Raw genomic sequence first — 16,833 nt, forward strand, 5'->3', positions numbered from 1 at the left:
CCTGGGTCCAGGGCTGGTGCTTTGTCCACCATGTCTCCTAGCTGATCCATGATGACATCTTTAAAAAAAAGTTAAGGGATAATAAGAATGCACTGGGTGGGGCAGCTAGGTGGTGCAGTGGATAGAGTACTGGCCCTGGATTCAGGAGGACCTGAGTTCAAATCCGGCATCAGACACTTAACACTTACTAGCTGTGTGACCCTGGGCAAGTCACTTAACCCCAATTGCCTCCCCCCCCCAAAAAAAAAAAACCCAAATGAACTGGAAGAAAGGGAAAGGGAGAGGTGGACTGGGGAAATGTAGCTCACATAAAAGAAATAAGAAAAAGCTTATGGAATGGAGGGGAAGATGGGGAATGAGTGAGGGAGTGAGTGAATCTTACTCTCATCTGAATTGGCTCAAAAAGGAGAATGTTATACATACTCAAGTGGTATAGTAATATATTTTCCCCTGATGGAAAGTAGGAGGGGAAGGAGATAAGGGGTGGGGGTGGGGGGGTAGAGGCAAAGGAAGGGAGGGCAAATTGGTGGAGGGGCAGCTTAAACAAAACACTTTCGAGGAGGGATAGGGTGAAGGAAGATAGAAAATAGAGTAAATATCAAGGGGAGGGAATGAAATAGAGGGTAATAAAGTTATCAATTGTAACTCTGAAAGAAATGGTGAGCAGGATGATACCAGAAGGATGTATGAAAAATGCAAACCATCATCAGAGGAAAAACTAATAGTATCTGAATAAATGATTGAAATAATTTTATTTGTTAGTTACTCTTTCTAAAGTTATTTTTTCTATTTTCTTTCACAACCTGACTAATGGGTTTGCATAACTGCACATATATGACATGCATTGAATTGCTTGATTTCATAGGGAGTGTTGAGGAGGGTGGGAGGAAGAAAATTTAGAACACAAAGTTTTAAAAAATCAATGTGAAAAAATTGTTTTTAAAATTTTTTTACATGTAACTTGGGGAAAATTCTAAATTAAATGAAAATTTAAAGCAAAAACAAAACAAAACAATTAGCAGAACAGTGATGAACTACATTTGAACAAAAAAGAAAGTAAATGCCTGCCTGAAATTTTTAATAATAATAATAGCTAGCACTTATATAGTACCTACTATACCTCCAGACACAAGGCTAAGTATTTTTTACACATTGTTTCATTTGATCCTCAGAACAAATTTGGGAGATAAGTGCTGTTATGACTCCCATTTTTTTAGTTGAGGAAACTGAGGCAAGCTGAAATTCTTACTTTCTCATGATGATACAGCTAGTAAGTGAATGAACCCCGATTTGAATTAATGCCATTCTCACTCCCGTGAGAATGTGCTACCTAGGCAACTAGGTGGCTCAGTGGATGGAGCTCTGCACCCAGAGTTAGGAAGACCTGGACAAGTCACTTAAAATCTGTTTGCCTCAATTCTCTGATCTATAAAATGAGAATAATAATAGCACCTACTTCTCAGGGTTGTTGTGAGGACAAAATGAGAAAATATATGTAAACTATTTAGCACAGTGCCTGGCACTTAGTAAGTGCTATGTAAATGTTAATCCAATTTTGACAATCCCATGGTCTATATTTTTGACCTTATGGCTCTTTAGCTGAATCGGTAGTTCATGAGGGTGGAAGAGCATTGCTAAGCATAAAAGAAAATTCAAAAAGTCATATGAAAAATGATAGTAGAGATATGGATAAAGAAGGATAAAATAGATAAATGAGGACAGGATAAAGAAGACCCTAAATTTTATTATGTAGTCCTTATTTCTCCCATCAAAATAAATCATTTTGGGGGCAGCTAGGTCACACAGTGGATAGAGCACCGGCCCTGGAGCCAGAAGGACCCGAGTTCAAACCTGGCCTCAGACACTTGACACTTAGTAGCTGTGTGACCCTGGGCAACTCACTTAATTCCAATCGCCTCACAAAAAAAAAAAAAAAAAACCCTCCAAAATAAATCAATTTCACTTAATTCTCATTGCCCTGCAATAAATAAACAAATAAATGAATAAGTGAATAAATAAATAAGTGAATGAGATTAGAAAAAAATAAATCAGTCACTCATTTGTTAAACACTTAGTGTATACCCAACACTCCTCTGGGCATCATACCTATTTCCAATTCTTCATGCCTCTTCCCTTACACATCTCTTTCAGATGCTTCTGATCCCTCTCTGGTAAGAGTGAAGAATAAATGATTATTGCAGGTAATTGTGATAACCACTGAGCCAAACCTTTAACTATCATGAATGTTAAATCTTATGTCTTTTTTTTTTTTTTTTGGTAAGGGATTAAAGGAAGCTAGAGTTACTGACTTTCAAGAAAAAAAAAATATGAAAAGTTAAGCGTTTCATACAGGAGAATACACTTAGCCAAAGTGATTGAATCTGGATTTTTTTCATTATTGACAACCAAGAAAAGATAGTTCATCAGTTTAGTGGGGAGAAAATTCTCTTTGCATACCCCTGACAGATTTTCTCCGACTACCCTGTACTTCCCATTCAGTGACTGCCTTTGACATTTTGTATGCTTCTTTTAGAGCTTTGATCTGTAATGTCCCTTTCAGCTTCTTTAAAAAAAAAAATCTTTGCGTCTATGATTCTATGGATTTGCACAGAAGGAACGTGGAAGAGCTGTCACTCCATTATTGTGAGAATGCTCAGGGGGCACAAATGGTCCCTCCACAATCCCAGAGGAAACAAGGACTGTCAGGGCCTCTACTCAGAGATAATACACTCATTCCATTCTTCCTTTGAAATGGGAGAACACAGAAGTGGTTCAGTATTCGGGTTCCCCAAAGACCCTGAATTACTATTCCTAAATGGGCAGTCTTTCTTAACAGATCATCTAAAAATGTTATTCCAATTTCCTTTTGTAGCTATCAAGAAAACAACTTTGTAGAAAAAGAAAACTTTCCTGTTGGTTTTCAACTCAGACTGCGTTGTTCCTAGACAATAATTATCTGCTTAGCTTTGCATTTATTTTTTTTGATATCTCTCTCTTATTATATTTATTGATACAAACATTTGGCTATGCTTAAATCAAGTCTAGACTTATTGATTGCCCCTTACCATTTAATTGTATATTCTGTTATATAGTAATAACAGGAAAGCATTCCAAGATGTTTGCATGAAGGGTGTCATGCATAGCAAATATAAGTGATGGATGGATTGTGTACCAGGTTTTAAGGGAATTAGCTAACCTACTTACCGAACCACTTACAAATATTTTTGAAAAATCACGGAGATCTGGGGAGACAAGTGAGATTGGGGAGAAAGCAAATGCAGTATTGATTTTTAAAAAAGTTAAGAAGAGTGATCCTGAAATAACTTGTAAGTCTGACATCAATACTTAGTAAAATAATGGAACAAATATTCAGAAAGAGAATGTTAAGTTTAAAGGCAATGAAATCAAGAGCAATAAGAAAGATTTTTTAAGGTGAAAATTATGACAGGTGATCAATATTTTTCTCAATAGAATTACAAATCTAACAAATTGATGAAGAAAACACAATAGATGTGGATATATATATATATACTTTCTTCAGTCCCTGATTTCACTTTAAAAAGATAAATGAGATGTGTTAGGCAGAAGATATCTTAGTGTAACTGAAAGGTTAGACATATTGGGTTTTACATAATCTTTGTGTCATCAGTTATTCTCAGGACCAGGAAGTTAAACTCTTCTTCAATAAAGCTATATTTATGGAGTGTGGGCATGGGCAATGAAAAGGACTGTGATGTTTTAGCAGGCAACTAGAAACCTCTTGAAAGAAAAAAAAGCATTGAAATGGCATATTTCAGTTGTTTATTGTTGTTTTGTTTGATATTTTTTTCATTGTGGCTCTCTACAAATACCGATTAATATATACTGTAGTGAAGCCAAACTAATGATAATAATAATGATAAGATCTAGCATATATATGTGTGTGTGTGTGTGTGTGTGTGTGTGTATAAATTTGGTCCTATATTATGCACATATATACTATATATAAATATATACATATATAGTATATATATTAAGGATCAAATGAGAAATTAATATGTTAACATGCATTAATTTCTCATTTGATCCTTACAAAACAAGCTCATGATGTGGGTACTATTCTTATCCTTATCTTACCTAAGTCTCACACCAAGGCTGAAAGAAAAGTGACTTTCCCAAGGTAACACAGCTAGTAAGTGTTGAGGCAAGGCTCCATTTCAGATCCTCCACTTCCCAAGTAAAGTATTCTATCCACTGTGCTGTCAAGCTGACCTCATAAAGTGAACATAAGCACATCTCTTTCAGATGTTGCCTCATTTAGTGATTTTGGTCCCTGTGTGTCCACTGCTGCACTTATCACTCTCCCTGATGTGTTCTTGATGTTGCATCCTGAGGAACCTTATGACATTTCCCTTCTTGTCTGTCAATTTTTGTCTAATTCGTTTCAATGTTTGCATATCTCTATCATCTGACTGCTTAGGCACCATAGGGAGCCTGAGTCTTATTATCACTTATGTGCCCACTTCTATCTCTTAGACCACTTATGTGACCACATCTCTTAGACCTAGTACGGCCCTGGAGTGGAGAAGCAAACATTAGATATCATAGATAAGAGGACAGAAGAAAAGGGGGAAATGGAGCATCTCTGCAATATTAAATTATTTATCACTTAAGCAGGTTTCTTTGCCCTTTCTCTATCCTTTATCTCCTAATTTTTAAAAAAATCTCTTCTTTATTTGTGGGATCTGATAATATTATCAAACAGAATAAGAAGGAAAAAGAGAAATAAAGACTGATACTTTTAGGCTAGCTGGGCTCTAGGCAACAGCCTTAAAATGCTGTGTTGCAAAGGATCTTCTGACTAGCCCTTACAGTAGGAGCTTCCTCATCAGGATTTCTTTATATCACTGAAATAATAATAAAAGAATAATATATTTTTAAAAAAGAAATCACAGGTACAGTGTCTAACCTTATCCTGAGGTGGCTATGTGCCAGAGCAGATATCTTTTTAAAATTGTAGTTACGGAGGCAGCTAGATGGTGCAGTGGATAAAGCACTGGCCCTAGATTCAGGAGGACATGAGTTCAAATTCAGCCTCAGACACTTGACACTAGCTGTGTGACCCTGGGCAAGTCACTTAACCCTCATTGCCCTGCAATAAATAAATAAACAAACAAATAAAATTGTAGTCACGAAGAACAGAGATGGAAGCATGTCTCAGAAACTCATTTGGCAAAACTTTAACCTCTTTTGGCTTCAGTTTCTTCCAGTGTAAAATGAAGATGATAAAAGTACCTATTTCACTGGGATGTTGTAAGAATCAGACAAAAATGTATAAGTGACATACTTTGCAAATCCTAAAGTTCTTTGGAGATGTTACCTATTGCTATATGCTAAACCCTGGGGATATAAATACAAAACTGAAGCCATCCCATGGGATCGAGGAAATTATATCCGAATGGAAGGGGCAGAGAGATAACTTGCCAGTGGAGGGAATTTTAGTTTAGAAAGGGTGAGATTTCCAGAGCTGAAAAGTTTCAACACTTCTGGGTATGATCTTTCTTCTCCCCTTCAAAGAAGCTGTTACTAAAATGAATGGGGATTAAATGGAGCAAAGCTAGAGTCTGGCTGGACATGTGGGCTATTTGAGACATACCAAATAGAACTATGTTCTTAATAACCTTGAATGATATGTTACAGTAGATAAAGCTTTGGGCCTGAAGTCAGAAAGACCTGAGCCCAAGCCCAGTCTCAGATACTTTAATAACTTCATGACCCTAAATAAGTCACTTAACCTGTCTGCCTCAGTTTCCTTATCTGCAAAATGGAAATAATAATGTTGCCTATCTCCCAGAATTTTTGTGAGTATAAAATAAAATGATATTTGTAAAGTGCTTTGAGATCTTTAAAGTGCTATATAAATTCTATCACTATTGTTGTTGTTATTACCTTACATTCATTGATCTTATCTTCTTTCTCAACACTTTTGATTAACTCATCTTTTCCATGGCTTCAATTTATTGAATTAGGGGCTTTCACTAAAGCAATTTAAATGATTTTCTAATTTCAAGAATTGAAAATCAGTTAGAAATTTGATTAGTTTCTCTTGCCCTTTTCAATTCCTATATTTGGCTAAAAAGATGCTTTATGTGTCCAAATGTCATTTATTAAAACACATTCTATGTAACTGACTAAGGCCTCAGGCAGGCTGGAGACAGGAAGTTGATGCTGCAGTTCTTGAATCTGAACCCTGTTTGTGGTGGTGGTGGGACAGCTCCAAGATGGTTTCTCAACATTCCCCTTTCTACACTTAAAGCTGTATTTCTTCCATGCGTCGAGGATATTAGTTAAATTAGCAGACTTTCAAAGGTTGTAATTGGTATGAAGTTAGGTGTCATCTGTCACCTCTGCTTCCTGATCCATGGGTTGGGACTTTCGAGCCTTTTTGCTTGTTGTGGGAAATGAGATAAAAAAAGGTCTTTTCATCTTCTTAAAGTTAGCTAACTAGGAAGATGAGAAGAAGCTGAACTGTGAGTCAAGGTTATTTTTAATTGTTTAGGCCAGGTAGACACTTATTCCCTCCCTCCTTTCCCTCCTTCCTTCCTCCCTCCCTCCTTCCCTCCTTCCTTCCTTTTTATTCAAATAAGTTGCTTTTGGACAATTATGTTTAGAGATATTCATCTCTAATGATAAATTGAGAATTACAGTTCTGAAGGCAGAAAGCAATATGACAAAGCAATGGGACATTATAGGAAGAACAAACTGTTGAAAGCCAGGCTTCATTACTAATTTGCAGCATCAAACCTTGGACAATTCACTTAGTATCTGTGTCCCCCATCTATAAAATGAGCACTAATGCTTACTTCATGGGAGTATTTAATATTTGGTAAATTACAGTTATATTAAATAAAACATTTTTCTGAATATGGAATATGGTATTCATTAAATTATCATTATCAACAATTAGTATTTATTGAGGACAATAAATGACTCAAAAGGAAATGGAAGGATCTCTAATAAACAGGTGAATACAGAGAGCTTCAAAAATCAATGAAGAGAAAATGCACTTTCCATGAAAATGAATGAGGTGAAAATGGATTTCATTGCTAAACCACAGACTTTATAGACTTTATTTCCTGCCACCTTTCCTAACAGTATTTAGGGATGAGTCCTAATGGCCTGAATCACTGGAAGGAGTAGTAGTGGGAGATATCAAGAATCTTAGCTCATAGCTAACACTGATCCTAAGAATCTCCCTTATCAATACTATAAGCACATGGGCTTCTGACCAGATCTTTCCCCAAAGCTGGAAGAGTTAATTTTAATCTTTTGTTGTGGTTTTGTTAATATTAGAAATGCAAGCTTCCAAAGGATCATAAGATCACAGATTTTAAACCGAAAGGAAGCTCAAGAGTCATCCGTACAAAACTGCTTACCTTTATTTTACAAATGGGAAACAACTCCAGAGATGTTAAGTGACATGCCCAGAATCATACAGGTAAAAAGTAGCAGAGCTAGAATTTGAACCCAGGGACTCAGTCTTCTCATTCAGTGTCCTTTCCAGGGTACCATACTGCCTTTCCAAGGGGGTATCACTTCATCAGATTAGGTGAATGTCTTACAGTATCATAGAGAGTTGGAAGAGGTCATTGGTTCAATTTCTTTATTTTACAGATGTATAGTGAGTCCTACATAAATTAAGGGGTCATACACATGGCAGAACCATGATTCAAATTCAGAGCCTATGACTTCAAATTCATTTTTTTCCCCTCTCCAACATATTATCATTGGATATTTTGTTTTTGTCTTTCATCTCCCTCAACTAGCACATTTTTGATCAATGCAACCAATTTAATAACTGCTAAACCAATCAGCTATTTCAAGTCATTGCTAGCAGTATTTTTGTTCTTTTTAGGCCTGACCTTTATACACCAAGTTTAGATAAGCAGTCCATTGATTTCTTAAACATATTAAATATTTTGGATGGTATTTCATTTAATTTGGCAGTGGTGATACAAAGATGAAAATGAAAACTCCCTCTCCTCAAGGTCTTTATTAATAAATACCATTTGAGATCCAATTTCTAATCTTTTTGGGGGGAGGAAAGGGTAAGGTATATCTGCTGATTTCTAGAAGTTAAAGTAGTTTTGATTACTAGTATATAAAGACATAGGACCAGCCCACCAACAGCACCATGATGAGGGAGTATGTGTCTTTGTGGCAGGGGTTGGGGGAGGGGAGGAGGTATTGGGAAAATTGATATTGGATTAATTGGGATAATGATTAATGAATGTCATGGTGCAATGGAAAGAGTTCTTTCTTAAAAGACAGGCCTGATTTCTCACTAGCCAAGGTAAGTCATTTTATTCATCTCAGACTTAGTTATCTTATTTATAAAGTGAGGAGGTTCTTTTATATGGCATCTAATATTTCTACCCATTCTGACCTTCTATCATGCTTATCTTTGGTATAACCTAAATATATTGTGTTTTTCTCACCTCCTTGACATGGAGAACTCTTTTCGGTTTCTCTTTGTATAATCCAGCTCCTAGTGCAATGTCTTGTACAAAGCAGGTGCTCAATAAATGCTTATTTTGTTGAATTGAACAAAAGAGACGGGTTTTTCAATGGTTTTACAAAATATAAAGGATGGTTGGTAGATTTCTAGCATGATTATTATTCTAGAGAGGGAACTGGAACAAATGTAAAAGATACAGTTGAAGAAATGTATCCTGTTAACACAGACTTACTTTTTGCCAAATCCTGCATGCATATTATATTATATTTCCTTCATAAATATCTTTCAGTTATCATAACTCTATGGGTTTTTAATGGATACAGTAGTTAGAACACTAGACATAGAGTCAGAAAAACCCAAGTTCAACTCTAGTTCAGAAATTTGGTATTTATGTGACCCTACATAAGTCACTTATCCTCTGACTGCCTTAGTTTCCTTGACCATTAAATGGGAAAAATAATAACTGAAATAGTATATGTAAAGTGCCTGGTAAACAGGAGGTGATTAATAAATGTTTGTTTCCTTTATCCTCCTTCCAAATTAGGTCATATTTTCTGATGCTTGCTTGTGATGATGAATGAACAAATGTTCAATTTTATTTTCTTTTTCTGTTTTTCCTTTGAGATCATTGCTGAATTATCTTGGTCATTCAAGTGAAACCACAATTAGTATGAAAGCATTACTAAAATAAATCTTCATATATCATTGATTCTTTTAAAATAACTAGTCATCTATGATGATGCTTCCCTCAGAGAAGTAATTTCCCCCTCAAATCCAGTGACTTATGTTGACCATGTTTTTTTGTTTTTTAAGATTGCTATTCTTCTGGTGACATTTTATGTCTCAGTATCATTGAATAGTATTAATGTATCCATGTCCAAAGAGATGAAATTGAGTATCACCCAAAAGCCAATGGGCATATGGTGGCCATGAGCAGTATTCAACATGTTAAAAATGAATAATTATGCAGGAGAAATAGAATAAAAGATGCAAATCAAAAATGTATGACTTAAAAAAACCAACCACATATAATTGCCACACATATGGAGGAAAAATAAAAAAATAAAGGTATCCTTGGAATATATAATGCATTTTTTGTTCAGATCCTACATAGTTTGCTCTCTTGCACTCATAGATTTCATAAAGCATTGGTTCATGCTCTTCTGTTCTTCATTAGGCCACATTTTGTGATGCTTGTCAGTTATGATCACTGGCAGTCTTCAGTAGCTTGGGATTTGTACCATTCCAGAGAATATCAGCATTGATTCAGTGTTGAATGTATTGTCATAGTAGATTATGTTCTTTAGTGACCATAATCTGTATAAACAATTTCTTTATGGAACAAAAATTCTATATTTTAACATTTCTTATAGGCCTCAGGAAAATTACTCCTGTGGTTGACATTTCAATTTGAGCCCTCTAAGTTTTTTGTTTGATTGTTTATTTTTTTCCCCAGAGACTCGTATGACCAAAGAGTATTAAAATGGAGACTATTATAGTTAAAGGCAGAAGACCTGAGTTCAAATTCTCTCTCTGCCGTTTTTTACCTATATACCCATAGATGTCACTTAACCTCTCTCCTTTCAGTTTCCTCATCTACAAAATGAGATCATACTAGATGACCCTTGTAGCTCTAAATTCATGATACTAAAGTCCTTATCTTCTTCTGCTATACCAAGGATCAGCAAGGATTATCATTTTTATTATAATAGAGAATTATTGACTTCTTATAACTGAATAATACCTTGTCTCTATTATAAAGTCTGAAATTTCTTAAAAAGCTTAACATACATAATACTTCTTCCTCCAGAGGTTCAATGAGGTAATTAAATGCATCCTCCTGTTATATGGATAGGTTAACTGATATGTTAAGGGCTAAGTCAAATTCATAGAGTGAGGAAATGCTAGAAATTGAACCATGCTTATCTTTTAGATTTATGGGTCAGGGTCATCAAATAACTATCATTCCCCTGCTCACAGCCAGAAAATTAAGGAATATGAAAGCAAAGCAAATGCATCTTTGAATAAATTGCACTAAACTGAGGATTTGTTATCTTTAGATGGGTATCCACTAAGTCAGTTTGCCTGATTATATGTTAGGCATTTGGGAAAATGTGTTAAGTCTTTTAAACCACAATGAAAACATTAATAGACTACAATAGTGATTTTCTAAATTGTACTCATATGGTTAAAAGAGTGACTACCTCTCTCTCTTAACTTATACCCAGGGAGTATCTCATCATTTCATAGGATCTAGTCCAGTGAGTATTAATTGTTTCCCAGTTGAGTATTAACCAATTCATATACAAATACCTTTGCCCTTTCAATCTTGTTTAGATATATCATGGATAAATTTGCTCTAACCAATTATGCAACACTTGATCATGCAAGGAAAAAAAGGCCTATAAAAGAACAGGCCATGTGAATGAAATACTGATGAGTTGCAACCCTATTGCTTTTTCTCCCTACATTGCTGTTATCCTGGTAATTTTGTCCCCATGTTTAAGACGGTTAACCTGGCACTTATTATGATAACAGCATATGTGAATAAAAGAATAAATTACGGAGTGCATGATTCCTATTGATGTAAGCATTTGTTCTCTATCAGGAATGTGCCTGGTAACAACAGTCAAACAATGCTCTTTACCTTCCAAATTGAACACTGCACACTGCCTGACTTTAGATATAATTACTTCACATAATTGTTTCTGTCAAGAATAAATGAAGCCTTAAAAGAACAATAGAACCATTACAAGTGGAGCATCTTAAGAGAGATATAACATTGGCCCTCTCACCCTTTGAGTTTCCTGAGCAGATCGTGAATGACTAAGGATTCTTAAAGCAGGACCCTCAAACTGCTCCTGGAACACCCAAACTAGCCATGTGTGATTCTAAATGCACTCTCCCAGCTCAAGGAAAAGTTGCTAAAAGCAGTATTTGTTTGCAATTAATTTGTTCAGCCTGAATGAAAGTTTTTTGAGGTGGCTGGGATGGAACCTGGACTAGCTGTCTAGACTCAGGCTGGTTTGTTTTCTTTAACCGCAGAATGCTTGTTGGACATGGAGAAGAATCATTAAGCTCTTCAGCACTTTCTGCTGCAAAGACTGCTTCTAATACTACTGCAGATGTGGTTACTATTGCTACTACATTTTTATAACCTATTCTGCTTCTTTTACTACTGTGGGTATTTCTGCTATTACTACTCTTATGTTGTCAGCAAAAACAGACCCCAAAATGTGAAACAGTTTTAGAAATTTATTAGGTTGTTTCATAGAGGAGAGGGAGCCAGAAAGGGAGTGGCCCATTACCTAGATTGTGGAAGATTTGCATTATATAGGATTTTGACAAAGGTTTCCCACACAGGAATCCCACACAGGTACCCCAGATATGTGGTTAAGCAATTTTGCTGAGAAGGCACCTTGATAGGAAGGTCCGGTCGATTGAGATTAATATGAGTAACTCAAAACAGAAGCTTAGGATGGATCCCTCAGTAGCTCCTGGGGGTGGTAACCCACAACAAGAATGCTTTGTGTGGATGCCAGGCCTGAAGGAACCAGAAATTCCTCATAGCCATATCTGGTATTCCTAGAGAGTTGTTGGGGTTAAGTGGTATTCTGGGAATGGACAACTTTTAATCACATAAGTTTGGATTTAAACTGTATATATTTCCCCCAAAACACTATAATAAATAATAAATAAATCATTTTCCCTACAATTTTCTTCTTTTAGGCTTTTTCCAGCCTAACCTTCTCAAATTACATAATTACAAAAGCCAAATAGATGGTTTAAAATATCCAAGGGAATTAAATGACCTGAATCAATGAAATCCTCCTTATTATCCATCTTAAAGCTTGATATAATTCATTTAAGGAGGGGTACAGGCTGGATTGGTGACAAACTTTCCCCAATGTCTCGTAGTCAGAAGGACCAATTTGAATAAATATCAGGGGTTATAAATCAGGGGACTTCAACTTACAATAGGAAACAAGTGTAGTACAGCTATAAATATCACACAAAAATCATAATCCCATGTTTCCTTCAATGTCATAAAAGTTAAAGAAACTTAGTTAAGTGGAGTTATAATCTTATACATCCCTTAAAGAGACAACCCTTGTTTAACAAACAATATAGTAAACTACTTAGAGAGCTCACAATGGACTAATTGAGAGGGGATATCTACCAAGGTAACCAAGAAAACTTAGTGTCAGGAAAATCTTCTCTTATAGAGTTGAACTAGAGTAATAAAATCATTTTGGGGGGCTTCTAACTTCCCTCTGACTTCAATCTGAGGAATGTCAATAAATTAATATTATTCCATAAGTCAAATATTGGTAAGGTGAGGTTAATACAAACAGAAGATTTTCACTTGACCAAAAAGTTGCAGAAAGAATGTCCCTGATGTCTGAACAATAAAGAAAAAGATTTTGGAATTTTTTTTTTTTACCAGACAAACATAACACCATGAAACAAAAAAGCCAAAGTAATACAATAATGATCATCAATATTAAATAACACCATAGATCCTTGTAATTCACTCCCAATATCCATTTAATTAGCACATTTTGACATCCAAATGTCTCATGTTTTTATCTGGTCTTCAGAAATATCTTGCCTTGGACATTCTGAAATAGGCCTTATTCTCAGGGTACTTCTGAAGGAAGTTCCTTCTACTAGATCTGTTTCTCTGGTTCCAAGTCACTTGCAGAGATTTCCTAGGTAATTCTACAGAAATCTGCCACTAACAAAATTAAATACAATTTAGTATGATCTCCCAAAGCAGTTTTTCCAGTAACTAGTAATTGGTGAAAACCCACTCAAAACTAATGAAGTTAATCCACTTAATGACAGAACTATAAGACTACCAAATTAACAACTCATAATTTACCTGAAGCTTCAGACATTTGAGTTTTTACATACCCTCACTCTTTTAAGCTTTACATAAATCCTATATGTTATATGAACAATGCCATCAACAGACTGAAGGAAGAAACTTAAAAAGGATCCATGAGGATTTGGATTAGAAAATGGACCTTGGGGCAGCTAGGTGGCACAGTGGATAGAGCACCGGCCCTGGAGTCAGGAGTACCTGAGTTCAAATCCGGCCTCAGACACTTAACACTTACTAGCTGTGTGACTCTGGGCAAGTCACTTAACGCCAATTGCCTCACTAAAAAAAAAAAAAAATGGACCTTTCTGTCTCTTAATATCAGAGAGAGACTTAAAAACAGGCAAAAATATGATTTTAAATTTTCTTTATATTTATTAATGTAATTTTTGTGTAAAATCCTTAATCTAATTTTGATGACATTACTAAAACATACCCAAAGTCCATATTTCCCACTAGAAATATTTGGAAGCCAATAATGTATATGTATATGTATATGTATGTGTATGTGTATGTGTGTATGTATATGTGTGTATGTATATGTGTGTATGTATATGTATACGTATATGCATTTGCACATGCATGTGTATGAGTACGTGCATGTGTATGTATATACATGTTTATGTATATACATGTGTATGTATATACATGTGGACATATGCATATGTTTGCATATATTGTTTATATTATGTGTATGTATATGCATATATGCATTGTCCAACACGTGTTACATAACAATATACACATGTATGCATACACGTGTGCATCGTGCATGCATACATTCATGCATATATATGTGTCCTAGTTCTTAGATTTCTAACAGTCTAATCTTGTTGCTTACTTAAAGTTTACTACTAAATTAATTTTGAAAACTTTTACATCTTTATCATATTACAGTTTTGAGAAGATGTGTCATCCTCAAATCATCTTGAAAGAACAAGGATCTAATCTTATACATGAATATACAATTATTAGCAAAGGAATGGCAAGATTAAGAACTCATTTTACATAGTTGCTTGAAATAGGAACTAAAGCAAAATATCTGATTAAAAACAGTAAGATCTTTCATACTTGCATACTATTATAGTAACTCAGATATTTTATTATTACTCTATGGACTAAAAGATTTAATATAGCAATAACAAAAACTTCTACAGTCTGCCTGCTCTGATTTTTTTAAATTGCCAAGAAAGGAAAAAAGGAGGTACATGATTTTGACAATGTCAATATTGTCCCTTTCAGGACAAAGACTGACCTGACATAAGCCACAACAGGGGAATATTTCCCCTTGCTCTGTTTGACTTCATGTAAGGGTCATTGTTCACAGCCAATCACGTAGTAAAGTGCCACATTATTTGCAGGTATCAAAACCAAGTTTAGGATTAACCAAGTAGGAAAATTTTCTGTTCAGAAAGGAAATAGCATAATAAGGAAATTGAGTAAAGAAGATTCACCCTTTGCCTATACAAAATTATCCCTTCAGGGGCAGCTAGGTGGCACAGTGGATAGAGCACTGGCCCTGGAGTCAGGAGGACCTGAGTTCAAATCCAGCCTCAGACTCTTAACACTTACTAGCTGTGTGACCTTGGGCAAGTCACTTAACTCTCACTGCCCAACTAAAAAACAAAACATAACAAAAACCAAGACTATTTCCTCACTTTTATGTATGTGTGTGTGTGTGTGTGTGTGAGTGTGTGTGTGTGTGTGTCTCTGTATTTTGGGGGGGGTGAGGCAATTGGGGTTAAGTGACTTGCCTAGGGTCACACAGCTAGTAAGTATCAAGTATCTGAGGTCAGATTTGAACTCAGGTCCTCCTGACTCCAAGACTGGTGCTCTATCCACTCTGCCACCTAGCTGCCCCTCTGCCCTACTTTTATATATTTTTGATATCTCCCTTTACTTCCTTCACCACTCTTGGCATTTACTTCAGTGACATCACTCAAGATATGCATACAACTAAAACTTAAATAATTTTAGGAAAACAAAAGCTCCTGAAATCTCTGACTCATTAAATACAAATGTTTATTATTGTTTACTTACAGAATAAGAGTTCTTGAAAAAAAGTCTAGTTTGTAATGAGTCTTCAAAGTCTCAGACAATGACAACACTTGAACTGGAGTGAATAATTTCAGTTCAGTTTTCCCTACCAGTTTACAGAAATACTTTGTGGAAATATGTCATGATGTATCAGTAGTTCTGAAAACCAAGAGGGATAAGGCACATGTTTGGACACATCAACCATAAATTAAAATGTGCATTAATTCATTGAAGACTCTGCAGGTGGAGCATGCTAGCTTAAACCATTGAAGTTCTCTAAATCCCTCTTATGCATGTAGAACATAGAAGGGTGGTGTTAAGCAATAAATATGAATGAAACAGTAATTTTATATGTCTGACTCTTGAACATGTGCATTGACATACAATATGATTTCCTTCCAAACTGATTTCACTATGAAAAGGACCACATTTACATAATTGAATCTGAAATAAAATAGTTGAGTTTTGTTTTGTTGTTTCAGTGGTAGTTGTTTATAAGATCATGAATTTAGAATTGCAAAAGACATACCGGTTTGTTCAGTCCAGTTCCTTCATTCTATTACTTAGGAAACTGAGGCTCAAACAGTTTAAGTGACTTGTCCAACTTCAGAAGCAATACATGGTAGAGACTTTATTTGAATTCAATCCCTGTCTCCAAATCCAGCATCCTTTCCAAATGCACCATACTCCCATGGTTGTCATTTTTTGTTGTTGTTTCTCATTGCTGCTATTGCCATTCTATATGGGAGGAAGGTATGGTACTAGAGGAAGAGTGAGGAGGGATATCTCCAGTGGCCACAATTGGAAATCTAAATAAAGTATTATCACCATCCTATTTGCACACAAAATATACTTTAGGATTGGAAGGAACCTTAAGTGTCATCTAATCCAACCGCTTCATTTGACAATGCAGAAAACAGAGTCCCAAAGTGACTTGTCCAACTCTAGTGATAGTCATGATTTTAACCCAGGTTTTCTGAATAAATCTCAGCATTTTTTCTATTGCATTCTTTATGCTAACTTCCATGGTTAATTATGATGAAAAAGAAAGCATGCCTAATAGTAACAAATTTGGGGAGTTCTATTTTTCTTTTAATTACATTGTAAAAGGGTACCCTCTGGTTTTGGTTGACATTGTAAAAAAAAAAAATGAAATACTCTTTTATCTGATTCCAAGATGCTGGCTTTTTGTAAATTACATGAGTTGGAGTTTGTAGTATTAATAAAACTAATAGTATCAAATGAGGGTCTTTTTCATAAAGTTGAGCTATTAAATATGTGTTAATAAAATAATCTTATAGCTGAGTTTGGGATGATTATAGATCAAAGAGAAAGCTAACAATTGCCTTTTCACTTTTTAAAACAACATTAATGCTATTTGTTCTTGGAAGATAATTATTTTGGGAATGCCACT

This window comes from Dromiciops gliroides, chromosome 3, assembly GCF_019393635.1.
Source record: "Dromiciops gliroides isolate mDroGli1 chromosome 3, mDroGli1.pri, whole genome shotgun sequence".
In the NCBI taxonomy this organism is placed as follows: Eukaryota; Metazoa; Chordata; class Mammalia; order Microbiotheria; family Microbiotheriidae; genus Dromiciops; species Dromiciops gliroides.